At 58.4% G+C, this 21,230-nt stretch overlaps 1 protein-coding gene across 1 annotated transcript in view; it reads right to left on the bottom strand.

The window, feature by feature from the left end:
• Positions 1–21,230, bottom strand: part of LOC144373023 (uncharacterized) — a 55,464-nt gene that overhangs the window by 15,055 nt on the left and 19,179 nt on the right. Inside the window, exons 8-12 of the mRNA XM_078036155.1 lie at positions 2,748–20,293; positions 1,718–1,881; positions 974–1,124; positions 811–894; positions 216–466 (exon numbers count right to left, since the gene is read on the bottom strand). The gene's annotated coding sequence lies outside the window, so the exon portion shown is untranslated. The remainder of the gene's footprint in view (positions 1–215; positions 467–810; positions 895–973; positions 1,125–1,717; positions 1,882–2,747; positions 20,294–21,230) is intronic.

The raw sequence follows: 21,230 nt of genomic DNA, 5'->3' as shown, positions 1-21,230 counted from the left end.
AGGAAGCCTGCCACCAGCAGTGAACGGCTGTCACCAGAGGGGAGGGGACGTTGGGTGGGAAAGACACCGTGAAAGCAGGAAAGGGAAACTGTGAGGAAAACGGTCTCCACACTCTGTGGCAGGGACGGAGAGGCCCAGAGCAGAGTCCCCCAGCAGAGTCCCCCCATGAAGGTCCTGAAGAAGCCACCATCAACAACAGGCGGCCACATACCTACCTATTGGATGCTCCGCAGGACACTGGGAGGCTGTGAAGCTGTGGCCAGCAGCAGTGCAGCACCAGGCTGGGTCCATGGGGTGCTGACCTGCAGACAGGGGTGCAGACGCCTGGCCGGCACGTGCCTTCCCAGCACAAGACAGCACTGGGTGTAGACGCTCGTTCCTGAGCTGGGCACCCCAAGGACCCCAGGGCTTGGAGGACAGATGCCAGCCAGCGGGTTTCCAGAATAGCCCATAACACAGGGTGGGGCTGCAACAGCGGGAGGAAGGAGGGAATTAAAAACCATCAATCATGGCACACACACACACACACACACACACACACACACACACACACACACACCAGTGCAGCAGGCCACCTCGGCCAAGGCTGCCTTCACAGCTCAGCAGCATCCAGCAGGCCCAGCTGCTGTGCCCCGTCCCCACACTCCACCCACAGCACTCCTCCGTCCCCATCAGACCCGAGCTCCCGGTGCCCCTTCCCCAGCCCCTGGCAGCCACTGCCCTACGTCTGCGTCTATGAATTAGAACACTCTAGATAAACGGAGGGAGATTTGTAAGAAACGCTTTATTTCGGAGCAGTCATGAACTTACAGAAAATCTGCACAGTGACCAGCGGTTCCCCTGCACCTCACAGCCTGTGTCCCCTGCCGTTAGCATCAGGAGTCGGCTGCCGATCTGCGATACAGAAGGGGCCCTTCAGATGGGATACCATCCACTGAGGCCCAGGCTGAACCGGGACCTCCTCAGGCCTCACCTGATCCTCCCAGGTCCACGTGACCTTCGGCTCTCAGACCTCCTTAGGATTCTTGAGGCTGGGACAGTTTCTCAGAATTTCCTTGTCTCTTGTGACCTTGACAATGTTGAGGAGGGCTGGTCAGGTCCTTGCCGGGCACTGATTTTCCCACCTCAAAAAAAGAATCTCATTTTATTCCTTCCAATTGTTGGCTCTGTTGACACCTTATCCCTCGCCCCCCACATTTACAGAACCCCCCATCTCAAGCACATGTCCAGGGTTCCCCAGAGGAGCAGTGAGTGGACACAAGGAGCAGGCCTGAGGACTGCCCCATGTGTCCACCCTTTCAGCATCCCAGCTACTGGGTTCTGCCCTCTGGCTGCCCTCGAGGGTGCTGTGACTGGACATCTTCCCCTCCAAATCTCTTCTCGAGAAGGTGCCCTGAGCCACCAGGGTCCCCTCCCTCCCATTGACCATTCCTACATTCACCTCAGAGGGGCCAGCATCTCTTTTGGGGCTGAGCTCCCAGATTCAACCAGGGACGGGAAGTCACACCAACCTCTCAAGAGCTTGTCAATCCTGCCCGCCTTCTCCCTGCTTAGCCCTCCCATGAGCAAGAGCTGGGTTTTCCCCCTGAGTCCACACAGTTCACACTTCTAAGCTTCCAGTTGGCTATGGCAAAGTGGATGGCTAATTAACCGTGCTGCCCAGCATGCCCTGTCCATGAGCCTGGCTACTGGTGAGCCAAGCCGTGCCTCACCTCACCTACTAAGCAGCAGTAGCCAGTTCTTCGCCTCTGCTCTGCTGAGACTTCAAGAACCAGCATTCCGCAGGAAGCCTTGACTCTAGAATGGTTTTGAGATCAGACACAAGAGGGGGGGGATTCCCCTTCTCACATCTTCTGTAACATCACATGGGAGGCCTACGCACTGCAAGGAAACAAGAAAGGGATTAAAGGTACACAGTTTGGAAAGGGAGAAATAAAACTGTCCTTGTGTACAGAAGATATGATCATTTATGTAGAAAACCCCAAAGAATTGACAAAAGTTCCTGGAGTGAATACCTGATTATATAGAGACATTGCACAACACAAAGTTAATTTGCAAAAGCCAATTGGTTTTCTATATTCCAGCAAAGAACAAATGGATTTTAAAATTAAAAATACATTACCATGTATATGAGCACTCGCAAAGGGAAATATTTTGTGATAAAGCTAAGCCCATTTTTACATGAGCCATATGAGGAACCTATGTGACTCTAGAGAAGGACATCTCCTGAGAACTAAATCAGTGGACATCCCATGTTCATGGATAGGAAGATTCGATGTGGCCAAGACATCAGTTCTTCCCAACTTGATCTACGAATTTGAACAATCACAATTCAAATCTCAGTGTTGTGGCTTGAATCTCTAATGACTCCCAAAGGCTTGGTCCCCAGTGCAGCAGAGTTCAGAAGAGGGGCTTTGGGGAATGATGACATCGTGAGGGTTCTAACATCAATGAATCGACCCATTGATGGACCCATAACCTGATGGGATACAGGGAGGTGACAGAAGCTATAGGAGGTGGGGCTCAGTGGAAGGGAGAGAGTCCTGGGGACTGTGCCCTTGGGAACCACACTTTGTCCCTGGACACTCCCTTAATCTCTCCTTCTTTTCCTCTCTGTTTCCTAGCTGCTGGGAGGTGAGCTCATCTCTTCTGCTGCACACTCCCTGCCATGAAGTGCCGCTTCCCCAAAGGCCCGCAGCATGGAGCCAAGTGTGGGCTGAGACCTCTGGAGCTGTGAGCCAACAAACCTTTCTCCTTTAAGTTGGTTTTCTCCCGTATTTTTGTCACAGTCATGGAAATGTGATGGCACACTCAGCAAGTTATTTTGTAGTCATCAACACACTGATCCTAGAGTTTAGCTGGAGAGGCAAAAGGGACACAGTCTGAGGACTGTCCATACCTAGCTCCAAGGTTGACCATAAAGCTACAAGACGGTGTGGGATTGGAAAAACAAAAGACAAATGAGAAATGAAACAGAATAGAGAGTCCACAGTGGACCCCCCATAGATACAGTTAGCTCATCTTTGACAAAAGGGTAGAGTTGAAATAGGAGCAAAGATTGTCTTTTCAAAATGGTGCTGGCACAGATGGATGTGAACACAGACCTTCCCCCCACAGAAATCAACCCCAAATGGATCAGGGGTCGAGGTGTGCAATGTAAAACTACAGAATTCCCCGCAGATAACAGGAGGAGACCCAGGTGACTTGCGTCTGGTGGTAACTTTTTAAACAGCAATATCGAAGGTACGATCCGTGGAAGAGAGAACCGATAAGCTGACTTCATCAAGATTAAAAACCTGTGCAAGATTAAAAACATGTCAAAAAAAAAGAGAAAACCATCTATAGACCGGGAGAAAATGTTTGCAAAAAAATGCATCTGATAAAAGACCGTTACCCACGTCGTGCCCAGGACTCTAATTCAGCAGTAAGAAAATGAGGAGAGAACAAGAAAAACCTCACAACGCCTCGCCAGACATGCAGGGCACCAGGGAAGTGCCGATGCGATGCCAGCACAGCCCCATCAGGGCGACCAGATCCAAGACACCGCCGCTCCAGGGCCAGCGAGGATGTGGAGCGGCAGGACCCTCACGCACTGCAGGAGAGAGCGGGAAAGGGGCGGACCCTTGCGTCAGCAGGTACCAATCACAAGGCCAGGAGCAGGGCCTGGGAGGCTCACCCTCTGCTCATCTCAGGCTGGGCCAGTGGACCTGGGTTCCTGGGTCATAGCTGAGCCCAGCTACACAGACCCTGTGCCCAGGCCTGCGGGAGGGGATTGAGAACCCACTGAGGGATGAGAACCCTCCCAAGGGCGTACGTGGTCTGTGAGTGAACAGCTGCAGCAGTGATCTGTACCCGGGAGCCCCTTTCAGCCTCTGTGCTTGGGGTGTGGAGACGGTGGCTGGACGTCTCACCAGGGAGCTCCCGTCGGTAGCACCGCTAAAGACCATCACTGGGTCTAGACGTTGGGCAGCGTATCATCAGCGTTTGTTGCTATAACTAAATACTTGAGGCAGGCTGCTGATAAAAGGAGATTGTTCAGCTCACAGTTTGGGAGGTTCAAATGGGGTTCCTGCGTGGGCCCAGCTCTGGGAGGGCCTTCTTGGCTGTGCCACCTCTCGGCAATGGCAATGGCGGAGCCATCACATCTGGAAATGGGAGGCCTGGGAGGCTGGGTAGGGCCAGGCACAGGCTTCTACCAGTAACCTGGTCTCGCAAGGGTCGAGCACACCACAGCGACCTGAGGACCCCCCACCAGTTCCACATCCACCCGGGGGGCCACCTCATCCAACCCCAGCAGGCAGGTTTCACAGGTGACGATACGGGAAGAGCAGACCAGGAGAACAGCAGTGGGCGGGTGTGAGGGCCGCTACGGCCCCTCAGCATGTGCAGCCCTGACCCCACGCAGAGGTGAAGCAGGTGGGGTTCTGGGGGTGGCTCACGAGTCTCACAGGAGGGCTCAGCACCCTGATAAAAGAGGCCCGAGAGACCCTCGTCTTTGCACCATGTGAGGAGGCAGCGGGAGCCGGAGAAAGAAGAAAGGGGGCCGCTTGCATGTGGGGTGGACGCGGAGGGCCCCATGGGGAAAGCCAGGAGGTGCCGGAGGGGAAAGAGGGAGCCCTGGGGTGCAGGGCCCCTGCACAGGCCACACGGTGTCCAGAGGCAAGACTGGGTGCCAGGGCAGGGGAGCCAAGGCAGCTGGACTGGGGGAAGTGGTCACCCTGCTGCTGAGCTGCCCTCTGGAAAGCAGGACCACCTCATTGTGCTTTGGGTCTTCAACCCTCTCGGCTGATGGACTGACGACGGCTGTGCAGGGTTGGCAAGGAGAGGCCTGGCTCTCGGGAGCTGAGGTGGCTCCCTGTCTCCGTGGGACCTGGGTTCTCGACTCTTTCACGGGAGTAGAAGATGCTGGCCCGAGACGTTCTGAGGCAGTGGGCCATCCCCCACCGTGAGCCTCCTCTGCGGGTCCGTGGAGGGCACCCACCCTCGGTCTCCGTTGTCCTGACGAAAGCAGGGCTTGCCTTGCCCCAGGCCCCGGGGCCAGCGCAGGGCAGGTGGCAGGCAGCCCGCAGCCCCCACCCCTGCACCCGGGCTCCTGGTGCTCCCTCCTTCCCTGTGCAGCGGCGGATGATACTTGACTAGTTGCCAAACATTCTATTTTGGTCTCTGAGCTCATGTGACTGAGCCGTGACAAGGAGGCCGTCTTTCACACCAGCCGAGTCACGGGTAAGGCTCTGATGTGGGTATTTTTGGTGTGGGTCAGAACTGTGCTGTTTCTAAATGTTCTCTTTCTCCTCCCCTAAAACCAGCAGGAGGCCCGGAGGGGAGGCAGCTGAACTTCGGAAAGGGGGTCACAGAGGAGCCTGAGGCAGGGTCTGGGGGCTCCCTGCAGGGTCGGGGCATCCCGGCTTCCCTCCAGCCTTCCTCCAACACGGGCTCCCCACACACTGACTTTGTGAGCTAAGCGTTCCTCATGCCGCAGTCCCTTGTCTTCTAAGTGACATTGATTGAGAAACCTGAATGGGCGGCGGTGTTTATGAAGGACACTCAGCACTGACCGGGCACTGAGGTTGGGGCTTGCATATTGAGGAGGAACATCCTGGATAATTAACCTCTGAGGCCTGGGGACCCCAAAATAGTCGGCAGGGAGGCCTCCAGGAAGAGCAGCGAAGTCAATGCAGTCAATTATTTGTCATTTACAATTTAAATAAACCCCCGTGATCCCATTAACATCTCAGTCAGAATCGGGTAAGCCGCTGTGTGAGGTGTGAGGTGTGCAGTTGTTTTTCTGGGACCAGGCCAGCTCCTTCCTGGACTTCACCCGGAAGGACTGGGAGGACTGGGGCTTCTCAGCTGTGGGCTGTGTCCGGAGTGGACTGGACCCGGGAAAGGAATCCAGGAAGTTAGGGTGGAGCGGAGGGTGCCAGGGGGTGCAGACAGGGAGGAGGCGGCTCAGGGGGGCAGCTGCAGGGCAGGTGGGGCAGCAGGTGAGGAGGAGGGTGTTAGAGGACCCCCCTCCCCCCAGCCAGCCAAGCACAGGCCCCAGCAGGAGCGCGTAGGACTCTCCTTTTACCACAGTCCAACCTCCACCTTCTGTCACCTGCCTGGAGTAAGGTGATGAGCCCTGAAGGTGCACTTTGGGCAGGGCGTGGTGAGAGAGGAGTGGCCCCTCATGGGCCACTGATCGGCTTGGGCTGTCCAGGGAAAACTTTCTGAAAAGTCTCATGTGCTTTTTTTTCATTTTTTTATCAGTATTATTTTCAAAGGACCAGCTGGCAGTTGACAGCTATTGAAAGGAGAAAAGATGATTGCCAAATCAAAGTGGGACGCCAGCCGTGTGCTGTGGGGACCGGAAGAAGGAATCGGAGCCTTTCCACCTCTGTGAGTTGGGATTCCACCCCTCTGTGTGTGTGCATATGGGCGTGTGCATCCGTGTGTGTACGTGTGGGTGTGTGCGTGTGCTCTGGGGACCCACAGCCTCAGGGGTCGAGGAAGGCCTGTTCACACAGAGAGGCTGCTGCGAGGGGCCCCCCGCATGGACCCCCTGGGTGGTTTGCACCCTGAGAGGAAAGCCCTGGACAGCGTTTGTGAGCGCTGATGGGGCCGCCCACTGTGCCTCCTGCCCCACCGCCTCTTGGCTGAGCATGTGAGGTCTCAGCTCCATCTGTGGCATCTCCTGACCTCACGTCCAGCTTAGCAGCATCCTGTGCTCCAGGCAGACCTTCACCCAGCCCGACCTCAAGAGCTTGATAAGCTCTCCATTATTGGACTTCCGGAGCTCTCTTCTGGTGGAGAGGGAAGAGAGAGGCTTACCCCACACAGGGGCCTCTGCTCCCCAACACCTGGGCTGTATTTCTCCCAGGAGGGCTGTGGGACCAGAAGACACCCCTTCAAGTCCACCAAGAGTTGGCAAGAAAGACCCTTGATCACCAAGGGACATAGGGGACTCCCCTCCAGGCTCCCCTGGCCTTCCATCAGGAGTCTGACCTCTTTGTCAGGAGTCAGGACTTTTCCAAAGCCTTGCTCTCGTTCTCCATGGTGAGAGTCAGAGATGGCCCAGTAGCTTGGTGCTGACACCCAGGTGTCCCCAGGAGAGTCCTTCCCGGCCTGCCTCCGGGTCACACAGCATGGGGCCAGCTCTGATGGTGCTGGATCTTCCACCTGGGGATGCCCTTGGGTAGCTGGAGATGACCGTGGACTCCCTGGATGGCTACCCAGGAGGGCTACCCCATGCACACTCACAGAATTCTGCAGCTAAGTCAGTGGCACCGTTGGGCCATCCAGGGCTGGGCTGCCCAGTGGAACTTCCTGTGGTGTGGAACCACCTAGGTGGCCACTGTCCAACATGGCGGCACCAGCCACACATGGTTGTGAACACTTGAAGTACAGCCAGTGCAGGTGACCAAAGGCACCCCGAGAAGTCCACTTGGGGAGTCACAGCACATCTGTTAGGACCACAGCATCACGGAGCCTTGTGGCTCCCGGGTGCAGGACACACCCTCTTGTGAGGATTTGTTAGACAACCACCCCCCAGAGAGGGCCAAGCACAGGCCCCAGCAGGAGCGCAGGCGACTCTCCTCTTTCCACAGTCTGTCACCTGCCTGGAGTGAGGTGCTGAGCCCCCTGAAGGCACACTTCGGGAAGGGGGTGGTGAGAGAGGAGTGGCCCTCATGGGCCCACGGGGAGCCCTCGGCTCTAGCTGACCACACAGCTGGAGAGGGGTGGGCTTGGGGGCAGCAGGTATAGCATGGAATGTTCTAGACGAGCTTTGGTCATGAGGAGAAGGAGACCAGAAGGAGAAAGCAGTCAGGGCGGGTCCCAGGCCGGGGCAGCTGGCACTGGGAGGTGATGGGGAAGGCCACCACCCTCTCCTCCTCCTCCCAGGCACCCACCTGCAGCCCCAGAGCCACCAGATCACGTGGCCTTTCCAGCGTCGGCAGGGGATGGCCTCTTCTGAAGCCAGTCGACTGCCCAGCCTTGCTGTTGGCACTGAGTTCCAGGCTGTACCGGTGACCTGCCGAGCCCAGGTGCAAAGCCATGACCAGCTGGTGGCTCCAGGTGGCCTGCTGGTGGCCGGGCAGAAGGGGCTTCTAGCTGGGGGAGCGAGGAAGCCAAAGCCAACCCCAGCCTTCTCAGAGGCAGGTCCACTTGGAGAGGCCAGGAGCGGCCCCCAGCCCCAGTGAAGGGGAGCACCGCAGACTGGAGCAGGTGGCTTGTGGGCAGCTTGACTCGCGTGGTCAACACAGCAAGCCCACGAGGACAAGGACACCAAGGCCCAGGAGGCTCAAGGGAAGGTGGGGCTCACAGCCTCACTCCTGGGACAGAGGATCCAGGCTCCGACCAGGCTCCAGCCCACACAGCCAGTGACCCAGGCGAGTCCCTAACCTCACCGTGCCTCAGTTTCCACGGCTGTAAATTGCTCAAGCCTGGGCCTCGTCAGACCCTGGGGATGGCCCTCCTGGGCCAGACCAGCCTTCCCGGGTCAGTCTAAGCACAGGCGCTCAGGCGGCTGCTCCACAGCACAGCAAGGAAGATCCGCTGCCCAAGGGCCTTGACCCAGAGGGGGCTGTCCCTCCTCTCTCCCCAAGGGCAGGGTCGAGGCCAAGGGGCTGGGCACGGGGCTTCCAGCCTCCTGTTTGAGGTCACCAGCTGAGTCAGTGGGTGTTCACCAACTTCATCTGGACCCCAGGTGACATCCTTGTTCAGAGAAGAAAAGCCAGGAGCCATGAGGGAGGGGGGACCCCCCTCCAGGCCAGAACCCCGGTGCTCTCAGGGGACAAAGCCAAAACGCATCCAGGAGAGCCCTGCCTGCCAACCAGAAGGCCCAGGGGACTGTCCACGGGAGTCCTGGCTTCTCCGAGTGGAAGGGGGTTCTCCCTACAGGGGCGTGGGGCAAAGTGCCTGCTGTCCTCTCCCACTGCTTGTTCAAGTCCTGGGGCCTGGTGACCAGGGCGAGCCATCACGTCAGTTGGAGTTCTTCCTGGGATCTGGCCTGTGGTAGGGACTGAGCTGCATTCCCCCAAAGTCCACCATTGACGTCCTCGCCCGCCCTTGCCGCCTCTGAATGTTCCTCTGTTTGGAAATAGGGTCCTCACAGATGTCACTGACCAGGACAAGGTCACAGAGGAGTGATGCAGACTTCCTTCCTCAAAGGCTCACGGAACACAGCCTGTCACCCAGGAGAAGCCGGGGGAAGACCAAGGCGAGGCCAGGCCGCTTGTCCCTCCAGCCAGGCATCCTGGGGACTGCAGCCAACCGCCAGAAGCTGGGAGAGAAGCCGGGACGCGCTCTCCTCCCACCGAGGGAACGCGCCCTGCCGACACCTCCGCTCACACCTCTGCCCTCCAGAGGGTGAGAGCAGACGCTGCCTGTGAGCCACCATCTGGCATGGAGCAGGCACAGCTTCCTGCAGCTCAGGCAGAGCCAAAGCTCCAGGGCCTGGGGGCCGCCAGGGACAGTTGTGCAGCTCAAGCTGGAGCACTGAGCAGCCAGCTGTGCTGAGGGGGAGCCCAGGCACCCTGGTGGCCCCCAAATCCTGTCCCCTTCCCCACAGCTCCAGGGACCAGCCCTGCCCTCCCCTGGACTCCCTCATGTCCGGCCAGCTCCCTTCTCCATCTGCTGGGTGTGGGCACCCTCTGAGGGTGGAAGTGGCAGGGGACAGCAGGAGCTCACTGTGGGAGCGTTTTGATGAGGCTCGTCTTCAGCGGTGGACTCCTGAAGGCCAGGGCAGGCTCCCAGAGCTGAGCACTTTCCCGGGGTTTCTGGCCCCAGGCAGCCCCCGAGACGTCCACCAGGGCAGACACACTGCCGTGTCCTGTCCCCAGGCCACTCCCGTTTCCTCCTGGGCAGAAGCTCTGCAGCTAGGGCACAGGACTGCGCCCCGGTGGAATGGACGTGGACCCAGGTCTGCCTGGGAACACCACAGGTGGCCTCTGTCCCTGGATGGTGACATTCCTGCTGTGCAGTTGGTGGAAGAAGGAAAATGGAAGCCTGCGGGCCTTAGACCACACGATGGTGATGCTGAAACGGCAGACCCTGGACCCGGCCTTGACTGCTGGCTCCTGGGACGTGACGCGCCTGTCCTGGGTGCTCCCCCAGTGGGTCTCCCTGAGGAGTGAGAGCCTCCCAGCCTCCAGGTGCACAAAGGGGACAGGCCTGCCCTGAGGGAGCTGCTGGGACGCTCTCCGTGGTCCTGACCTACGGGCAAGGGAGAGCCCACAGCAGACCCTAAGGAGGGGCAGGAGGAAAACAGGAAGTCACCTCCCTCTTCACCCCGAGTCCTGTTCTGCAGCTCCCCACCCCAAGCCTGGCCCGGCAGTTCTGGGGAACCTGGCCCCCGGGGTGCAGAGCCCACCACTCCACCTCGCAACCCTGGAGTGAGTCTGTTAGAACTCTCAGCCACGCAGAAGTGACACTGAGGTGGTGACCGTGCCTGCTACGTCATCTTTCTTGGTCACCTAGGAGCAGCCTGAGCCATGGCTTCCCCCTCTGGCTGGGGAGGCTCCTGGTCTTCCATGGTGGGGAGATGGACCACAGTGCTGCCCAGCAGGGACACCTCAGGGGTCCAGCTCTTGGTGCCAGCAGGACCTGGGAGTCCCCTGAAGGGTGGGAGGTTTTCAGAAGACACACACCCGCTCCTTCACCCCTGTAGGGATGCCCCGGCAAACACGGCAGAGTGGGTGGCTTAGGTGACAGAAGGTATTGTCCCACGGCTCTGGAGACAAGGAGTCCAAGACAAAGGGCCAGCAGGCAACAGCTCTAGGGATCGTCTGGCCCAGGCCCCTCCCCATCTCCTGGTGGTGACTGGTGATTTGATAGCAGAACCCTCACCCCCACCTCTGCCCTTGGCTTCACACAGCCTGGTCCCTGCGTGGGTCTGGGTCCAAATTCCCCTTTTCATAAGGACAGTCACATGGGATGAAGGCCCACCCTGATGACTTCAATTCACCTTGACTTTTTCTCCAGGGAAGGTTATGGGGGGTCAGGAACAACCTGTCTTACTGGGGACACCCTCCCACCCCCAACTTAGGAACAAGTGGATGGTTTGGCAGGAAAATACGAGTCAGAGAGAAAGAACAGAACGGGAGCCCTGGCAGCTAGGGGGGTCCACCAGGATCCTGACTTAGAGCCACAGCCAAGGTGGGGCCCGAGTTGAACACGCCCCCAGGCCCCCGGGTAACCCACAGCCTGATGGCCTCACTGGTGGTCAGGCAGGTGCAGGGACAGCAGCCACCCGGCCCTCGGAGAATCCCTGACCCTGGGGCTCCTGCTGGCAGCCCTCAAGACCCACCTGCCCCTCCTCCATTCGCTCCTCCCCCCCAGCCCCCAGCCGCCCAGCAAGGCCGGGACAGGGAGGGGCGCCTCAGCTCGGAGAGGAGCCTGGTCCCCCCACCCCCCACACATCTGAGCACAGCACCATAAATTGGGAGCCCATGACAGATGGGTAAAGCCGTGCAGCTCAAAATAAATGACACCATAATGTCTGTTCAGAGACTGAGTGACAGAAACGTGCTCTCAAGTCCCCCGCGGGGCCCTGCCTCCTGCCCACTGGCCTTGACCCCCACCTACCGACCAGCGTGCCTGAGTAGGCACCTGCTGAATACTGTTGGACGACACAGGCGGATCAGAGGCCAGTCTGGCCTTAAATTAAACATTCTTTTCTTATGTTTCATAATTAAAACGTTTTTGGTTTTATGAACCTGAGTATGAATGGTAACAAGTGTGTGAATAAATTTTTTAAAATGAATTCTGTGAAGAGGCATCTCAAGGGACTGAGGCCAGCTGCGCAGTCTGAGGGAAGAGTCCTCCGTGGCCACCTTGCTTCACAGGCCAGCTACAAAGCAGGGGTCCCTGGGCACCCTCACTGCAGACCCCTGGCTGAAGATGTGAAAGTGTCCCCAAAAGCACTATCATGTAACTCCCCAGAACACTCAAAGCACAGGACAGCAACGCCTGCATTTAGGGTTTTGTGACAGCAAAAAATACCGTCTAGAAGCACTTGGGGGAGAGGTGGTGGAGAGGGAGGGTGGGAGAGTGCCCAGTGCGAAGCCCTGTGTCCCCCGGCCTTCTCGCCCCAGTACCAAGGTGTGACCCTCCACACCAGTGCCACCCATCGGGGAAGCCTGCCTGAGCATCACAGAGTTCCCGAGCACTCAATGGGCTGGTCACCAGCCACGTGGCCACTCTGACTCCTGCTGTTCCCCTCCAGGAAGTCAGCTGAAGCCCCTGTCCCCTACCCCCAGCCTCCATCCTGGTCTTTCTGGCCTGACCAGCGGCCTTCCTGAGTCTTTTCATCAGCATGGAGTAGCCAGGGGCCTGCCACAGGTCAGGCTGTCAGCACAGGACATGACAAGGGGCCGAGGCCACTTCCCAGGACTAGGACAACGGGCAGACCTGTGTTCAGGTGGGTCGCAGTCTTCGCGACACTGTGACCTCAGCTTGCGATCCCCGTGTGAAGGGTGCGTGTGTTCTGGACACCTAAGGAGACGCGTGGGAGAATTTGTGGCAGAGTTATTGGACATCATGGAGGTGTGGACATGGGTGACCACACACGGCTGCCCGAGACATTCTGTCTCCAACAGTCTCCTTCGACAGAGAGCTACCCCCGCAGCGTTGGGCCTCTCAGTCCCGGTGAGTGGCAGCCGCAGGCTGCAGGGAGGGGCGAGCCTCGTGACGACCCCTTCCCTTCAGAATCCAGGGTCGGTTATCAAACATTGCTCCAGATGAGAGCTCCTCCTCCCCAGCCTTGTGCAGGAACCTGAAGACTCGAAAATCCATTTTTAAATATTCAAAAGGCGCTGTTATCTACCTAAGTAGATGGGCTGAAGCGCCAGGAGCCGTTGCTGAACAATCAAAACTCGCTCAGCGGGGGTTACAGGTTGAATTGTGCCCCCCCCCCAATTCTTAGGCTGAGTTCCCGACCCCCAGGCCCTGCTGGGTGTAGGGTCATGTAGAGGAGATTAGTTTAGGCCAGGTCATGTGGACTAGGGTGGCCCCCACCAGTCCGCCTGGAGCCCTTATCAGAAGAGGAGACCAGGACCCAGGCTCACGGAGGGACGGCCCTGGGGTTCAGGGTGAGCACCTGTCTGTGGCTGAGGAGAGAGGCCCAGGGATGAAGCACCCCCCACATCCTGGACTTGGCCTCCAGGTGGTAGGAAGCAAACGGTACTGCCCAGGCCGCCCCCCAGTGTGCCAGGGCAGTGGGGTCAGGGGCACTGGCCTCGGGTGGAGGGAAAACACGTCCCACAAACACACCGCGCCCTGTTGGCACGAACCTGGCTTCTCCCAGAGAGATTGGCAGAAAGAGCACTGAGCCCCCATCCAGGGTGAGCCCTCAGAGGCCCTGGCCCGACCCTCTCTGCTCCACCTGTTGATTTAGGAGATGGGGCATCACTCACCCGAGTTCTGCCCGCAGCCTCATCTTGGCATTTTGACCAATGCCAACTCCGGGTGTACCTGGGCAGCCCACCCCACCCCAAGTCCTGGAGGCCATGATGAAATCACTACACCCAGCCCAGGGACCACCCAGAGAAGAGGGTTCTGAAAAGTGGGAAAAGAGAGGAATTGACCATCCGTCACTTGGAGAATCAGGCACCGAGGCGATCGCGTCCATTCCAAGGATCATTGTTTCAACTGACCATGTGTTTTCAGCCCTCAAACAGGGAGGCCGGAGAGGCCAGCAGGGAGACCGGGCAGCCCGGCCTGATGGGTGGCACCCCACAGTGTCTCTGACTACAGAAGCAGCGCGCAGGCTCACAGGAGACGGGCGGGTGCTGGGAAGTCCATCCACCCTCACGGAGATGAGCTTAGGGCACTAGTGCAGGACGGTGAGCTGGTGAGCTGGTGAGCTAGACGTGCTGTGGAGAGGTCTCTCTGCCAGGAAGAGGAGGAAGGAGCCGGTTGACGGAATCAGCTTCTCACTTCTGCTCTTGGTTTAAGGGACACTGCTCTGACCCTGTTCCTATCCAAAGCTTGGTTCGCCTCTAGGTTCATGTCAGCGGGAGAGATCCCCAGAAGGGGAGTCACCAATCTCAGGCCAGTTGCTCAGCGGGAAGACTGCCCTGCTCCCGGAGAGCAGCAGTGCCCAGGAGGGCCCCCCACTGACCCAGGCTAGAGCAAGGTAACAGTAGACCGGAGAGTTTCCCACTCGTCTCTGAAAGTAGTCACACCTGGGCGGCTGCCAAGGGCCAGAGCTGGGGATCGGCTCAGGACGCCTCCAGTCCTCGTCTGCACCTCTGGAGGTCATCTGAAGGGTCTGTGCACTTGACAGCCCATTCACTAGCCTGTGCTGGCCCTTCAGCTGCAGCCTGGTCAGTGCCCACCTGGACCCAGCCCTGGGAAGAGACCCCTCGGCCCCCGTGCTGTCCAGAGCTGTGTGTAAGCGCGATCCGGGTGAACAGAAACGCGTTTCCTCTCTCCACTGGCTCCTCTCCTCTCTGCCAGGAGACAGACTTCGCTCTCCGGAGGCAAATGCATTTGGCTCCTGAGTAAAGACGGGAGATTCCAGGTGTTTCCAGGCATGCGGGCACCCCCGACAATGGCCCCATTCGCTGCCGTTGCGGCCTCTTGCCTGGCTCCACGTCCTTGGTCACACATGGTGGGGATCGAGTCTCTCTGCTCTTTGTCCAACAGCAGGGCTCTGCTGAGCTTTCAGAAACCAGCCCTGGTTGTGAGACTCAAAAGAGGCTGGGCACAGGGGACGGTCAGCCTGGCCAGAGCTCCAGGTGCTTTCAAAGAAGCAGGTTTTCCTCCAGGAGGCCACCGTCCATTAGAAGGAAAGATGGGCAGGTGTCATTCATATAGCCAGGGGCACGGCCAGCTCAGTGGTCTCCTGGGGCAGCCTCCAGGGACACCACTATGTCCACACGGCTTCTCATGCCCATGATTTTAGGCCAGGATAAAACATAGTGTCTGAGACAGACCTGGGCCTTGTGTGACCTGGATTTATGTTTCAGCCCTGCCACTTGCTGCAGTGTGACCTCACGGTGTCCTTGAGCATATGAACTCACAGCTTCCCATCAGGTTGAGGGACAAATGAGACGCATAGCCCACAGATGTCTCCAGTGGCCCCGCCACACACAGCCCTTGGTCCACCAGATCCCACTCACTGAGGACCTCACCCACTGGGGACCTCCTCTGGACTGGGCCCTGTTCTAGGTGCTGTGGTCACTGCAGTGAATAAGAGACCAACATCCCTCCAGCAGTGGTCAGCAGCACCCATCATTCCTCAGGTCAAAGGCCTGAGGATCATCTGCTGTCCCTTCGTCCTGGCACCAGGGCTGACTAGTCATTTGGGGAACATTAGGTAAGACCTGCAGACAATTTTTGTTGTCATAACTGGGGAGGAAAGGATGCTACTGGTTGGGAATGGGTAGATTCCAGGGTTTCTAGACAGCCCACAGGGCACAGGACAGACCCCCACAACAGAGATCTAGCCCCGAGTGTGGACAGTGCCGAGGTTGAGAGCCCTGCCTACTCCAGACCATCAACACAACCACAGGTCACCTCCAGCATGTACCCCAGCCCCACAACTCATCCCCAAACCATAGTCACCACCATCATTACTGTCACCACTGTCACTATCACCATCGTCATCATCACCAACATCACTGTCACCACCATCATCATTACCACCACCACCATCATCATCACTGTCACCACCATCATCATTACCACCACCACCATCATCATCACTGTCACCACCATCATCATTACCACCACCACCATCATCATCACTGTCACCACCAGCATCACCATCATCATCTTATCACCATAAACATCACCGCCATCATCACTGTCAGCATCGTCATCATCACCATCATCATCACCATCACCACCATCATCATCACTGTCATCATCAGCATCACCATCACTATCATCACCATCATTGCCATCAATGTCACCACCATCATCACTGTCACCACCATCATCATCACCACCATCACCACAACCATCATTACCACTACCACCATCATCATTACTGTCACCACCAGCATCACCATCATCACCATTATCACCATAAACATCACCGCCATCATCAGTGTCACCACCGTCATCATCACCATCACCACCATCATCATCACTGTCACCACCAGCATCATCACTGTCACTACCAGCATTACCATCATCACCTTACCACCATAAACATCACCACCATCATCACTGTCACCATCACCACCATCACCACCATCATCATCACCACCATCACCAGCATCATCACTGTCACCACCAGCATCACCATCATCACCTTATCACCATAAACATCACCGCCATCATCAGTGTCACCACCGTCATCATCACCATCACCACCAGCATCATCACTGTCACCACCAGCATCATCACTGTCACCACCAGCATCACCATCATCACCTTACCACCATAAACATCACCGCCATCATCACTATCACCATCACCACCATCACCACCATCATGATCACCACCACCACCAGCATCATCACTGTCACCACCAGCATCACCATCATCACCTTATCACCATAAAAATCACCGCCATCATCACTGTCACCATCACCACCATCATCATTACCATCACCACCAGCATCATCACTGTCACCACCAGCATCACCATAAACATCCCACCATCACCACCATGTCTCAAGGGGTGACCCTGCCCCAGACTCTGGGCTGGGTACTGCTTGAGTCAGCTTTTTTGCTGCTGGGACTAGGAGACCCAACCAGCCCAGCTGCAGAGGAGGAACAGTTCATTTGAGGGCTCATGGTTTCCGCGACCTCAATCCACGGATAGCAGGCTCCATTCCTCGGGGCTCCAGGTGAGGCTGCACATCATGGCAGAAGAGTGTGGTGGAGAGGAGTGGCTCCCATGGTGACCAGGACACAAGCAGAGAGGGGACCCACTCACCAGATAAAAGTCAGACACCCCCCAGCCGCAGCCCAGTGCCCGCCTCCTCCAGCCACACCCGCCAGCCTTCGGCGACCACTCAGCTCATCCCTGTCGGGGATGAGGTCACCGACTGGGGAAAGGCTCCCACAGCCCAGTGATGTCTCCTGAACCTTCTTGGGTTGTGTCACCCGTGAGCTTGGGAGGACACCTCAGATCCAAACCATAACAGGTGCTTTCCACACATCTCCCCATCGCATGTAACTCCCCCACTCCCGGCCACACACACACACACACACATACACACACGCACATGCGCACACACACGCACACACACACATGCACACGCAAACACGCACGCACACGCACACACACATAAACATGCACACGCACGCACACACACGCACACACGCACACACACGCACACGCACACGTGCACATGCACACGCACACGCGCACACGCACACACACGCACCCCTCTGTGAGGAGGACATTGCTGCCCTGACTGCACAACCCACGTCCCACCAGCTCCGAGTGAACCTGCCTAAACTCTGCAATAGGCTTCCTGGCCGTCAGAGGACCTGTGGGACCTGAGGGTGAGTCACTGGCCTCCTGTCCCCCAGCTTGCCTCCCTGTACGTGGGGACATAATGGCCGTCAGAGGACCCGTGGGACCTGAGGGTGAGTCACTGGCCTCCCTGTCCCCCAGCTTCCCCCCCTGTACGTGGGGACATAATGGCACCAGCTTCGCTGATTCGGAAGGACCCCATGAGTGGGCCCATGAAGCAACTGGAGTAGAACCCGGCAGAGTGAGTCCTGGACACGGGTCAGCCAGGCCCTGGGATGGTTTTAACGAGGACACTGAGGCCTTCGGGGACGAGCACCTCCCTCCGGGTCCTCTGGGAAGGGCTCGGCCCCCGCCCACCACTGCACGAGGCGCGGCTGCCCTCAGGACAGGAGACGCTCGTCTTCCGAACGACCAAGACCTGGCTCCCGGCTCTTGTTCCAGGCGACCTCAGAGAGGAGGATGTCCTTCTGGTTTCTGTCCATGCTCTAGAAGTGGCAGACGCCCTACGCGAGGCTCCTGTGATCCCCACGGCTTGACCTTTCGGGAACCCCATCCTCCTCTCCAGCCTGCCGAGGCCATGTCCAGGAAATGTGAGACTTCTCGCCACCCCTCCCCGCCCGCCTCCCGGCCAGTATCCTAATCACCGCCCCCTGGCCAGCTTGCTGCTTGCCCAGCAAGTGTGGTCTACGTGGTCTACGAGACCAGCCTTCCAAGAGCAGCCACCGAGGCTCTGGTGGCATTTGCTCCTCTGTAAATCAGCCTGTCTGCAGGCTGGGAAGTGCTCTGAAGTAGTTCAGATTAAAGTTCTGATTACAGTGGAGAGGCACTGCAGCCAGGGCCTGGGCGGCTGAGGAAGACGGAGAGAGAGAAAGCCATTATCCCCCATCGAGGGGATCCCCGGCCCTGAGGAGGGAGGGAGCCCGAAGTCTGTCCTCCACCCTGGAGGCAGGGGCTGGCCTCGGAGGTGCTCAGAAACCTCCGGCACAGAGCCCTGGGAACCGGCTGCAGGGAGACAGACTCCTGCCTCCCGCGGCCCTCCCACCCCCCAGAGCCCAGCATGGGCCGTCTCACCACGCTGGCCCTGGACCGCTCTTCCCTCCTCCCCCACACGCCTGTGGCCCTCAGCTGTGGCAGAGCCGCCCCCTCAGGAACCCTTCCCTGGACGGGGCAGCCAAGCGGCCACCTCTATATGGGCCTTTGTGTCCACTCACATCCTCCCGGGGATCACCCTGCTGGTTCCCTGGGGCATGCCATGCCTGTGTCCTGGACACAGCTCTGGGCATCTGGGGTCCCTGGAACACCCCAAAGAACCCCAGGAGAACAGCTGAGTCCTCGGTGCCTTTAAGCCCAGAGGTGGGGAGGCCAGAGCACTCCCTGGCCCTTTGGAGAAGCCCCAGGGACACAGCCATCCTCGGGGACTAAGCAGGAGGAGGAATGTGATGTCCCAGAATCTCAGGGACATATGGGTGGGTCCTGCCCACCGCCCAGCTCTCCTCCTTCTCTCCTGCTTTGGGTCCTCCTCGCCCGGCGTGGGGTGATGGCCGCTCCCACCTGGATTCTTGGAATGGTCCCTGGTTTATTCTTAAATTCTTCCACAGGGCAAAGCCAGACACGTTTGCCAAAACTGACCCTGAACCTGGCACCAGCTGGGCAGGGCCTCGTACTGTGGGTCACCCTGTGGGCCGTCCCAGCAGGCCCTGAGTTGAGAACTGCTGGCCACTTGTACCTGGGAGGGGACGGAACCCACTGGGCCCTCCTCTTATCTGTCTGTGTGCCAGCCCCTGGCCAGCACCTGGCCACACGTCCCAAGGAGAAAGCTGCTAGAACCTCACTTTACAAAGTCCTCAGCCTGAGCCGCACTGGCCAAGCGGCCCTCCTGGCCTGGGCAGGCGCAGATGGTTCCAGAACTCAATTTGCAGAAACCAGACCCTGAAGACCCCAGCTACGTCCAGCGCAGCATCAGCGTGGAGCAGAACCCAGAGCTGGACAGCAACGCCTGCCCTGCCCAGGGCCTCTGTCAACAGGGCGTGTGGCAAGAGGCGTCCCTAGCTGAGGGGAAGCCATGTCCCATGGAGAACTGGCGTCATATTCCAGACCTGTCACCTGACGGTGCCATATGGCGGGGGGAGGGGACGCTCCTTCTGCCAGTGGTGCTCCAGGTGACTCCTGTGCTTGGAAAAGATGAGCAGGGCTCCCAGAGTGTCCCAGACACAGCTGTCCACGCTGGCCAGTAGCCCAGAGACCGCAGATGGCCTCAGCAGCCACTGGAGGTGGGGACAGGGACACGTGGGCCATGGAGCCTCTCTTCCTCACCAAAGGCAGCTTCCGCTGTGTCCTGTCATTCACCTTGAACTAAAGGCCGTGACGGGGGAAGCCCAGAGCGGCCTGTCCTGCATTTCCTGACGTCCTGCGGGCTCCCGGCTGGCTGAGGATGGAACCCTCCCAGGTGTCCCTGTGAGTTTCCAGGGCCACAGAAACCAGTGCCACAGACCAGGGGCTTGACCTCAGGAACTTCTCCTGTCCTAGCCTGGAAGGCAGAGGTCCAAGGCCAAGATGCAGGGGGAGGTCCATCTGGGGCCGTAGTGGCCTGGGCCCTGACAGTGGCCATGGCTGAAGTCCTTCTTCCCCAGTCGTCTGTGTCCAAATGTCCCTTTGTATTGGCACTTGTTCATGTGGGAGGAGGGCCACCCTCACGGGCCTGATGAGTTTCCCACAGAGGGGACTGGCTGACCTCTGTATGGTGTCCCCAGTAGGTCAGAGTCACAGGGACTTCCAGATGCGGAATCCCGGGGGGACACTGTCTCTTGGGTTCTGATCTGGAACCGCTTGGTCCCCAGTGTGGTGCTGCTGGAGGCCAGAACCTTCAGGGGGGACCTGGTGGGAGGAAGAAGGTCACAGGGGTCATGGGGCCCCAGCCTTGGCTAACACCGTCCAGCCACAGCACAGCCCGTGGGACGCGCAGCGGATGCCCCCAGAGCAGCTCAGAGAAGGGAGCTATCCCAGGACCTGGAGATCGGGACAGGCCAGCTGATGGGCTGGCGGGAGGGGCCAGGAGATACCCCCATTCCCCAGTGGCCAGGGAGCTGCATCCCAGAGTCCAGAATGCGTCCTGACCAGAGCCGCCCTGGACGGACCTGTGAGGTCAGTTCCCCTCTCAGGGCCACAAGCCACCCTCACGATGCTCACGGGGATTCAGCTTCCATGACCCGGTGTTTGTTTGTCACACACAGATGCAAAATGAGCCCAGCGGAAAGATCCCCGGTGGTTAGACGGCAGCACCTGACGCTGTGCACTCCTTCACTGATCCAAGAAGTATTCTGAGACCCTACTGCATGCAGCCTAGCTCTGAGGGCTGAGGACGCTCATGATTTTAGGTCCTGGGAGCCCCTGATGTCCAGCACAAACAGCAGAGGCTACACAGGGACAGCTTTACTTCTGCTGCCCAGGTTGTTTGGCAGCCTTGCTGCATGAAGTCCCAGGGGTGACCCTCCTTGCCTGCTGCTGCTCTGCTCGCCACAGTCTTGTCTCCCAAGAGAGCCCTGTGGTTCAAGATGGCTGCTCTAGCTCAAGCCATTTCAGCTGCATCTAAGCCAGCATGAAGAAGGCACAAAGGAAGAATGTGTGCCTCTCCCTTAGAGTCACTTCCCGGGAGGTTCCACCCACATGCACTAATGTTCCACAGGCTCTAACACAGCCCTGGGGCCACATCAGCTGCAAGGGGAGCTGGCACCCAAGTCACCCCCTAACTAAGCAAAACCCCACGGGAGCAGGGCCAGCTCACATGGCCAGAGGGCAGCTCTCCACAGCCTGA

Source organism: Ictidomys tridecemlineatus, unplaced genomic scaffold (assembly GCF_052094955.1).
Source record: "Ictidomys tridecemlineatus isolate mIctTri1 unplaced genomic scaffold, mIctTri1.hap1 Scaffold_212, whole genome shotgun sequence".
NCBI classification, from domain to species: domain Eukaryota; kingdom Metazoa; phylum Chordata; class Mammalia; order Rodentia; family Sciuridae; genus Ictidomys; species Ictidomys tridecemlineatus.
Note: the sequence above shows the minus strand (reverse complement) of the source record. Positions and strands in the feature narration are given on the sequence as shown.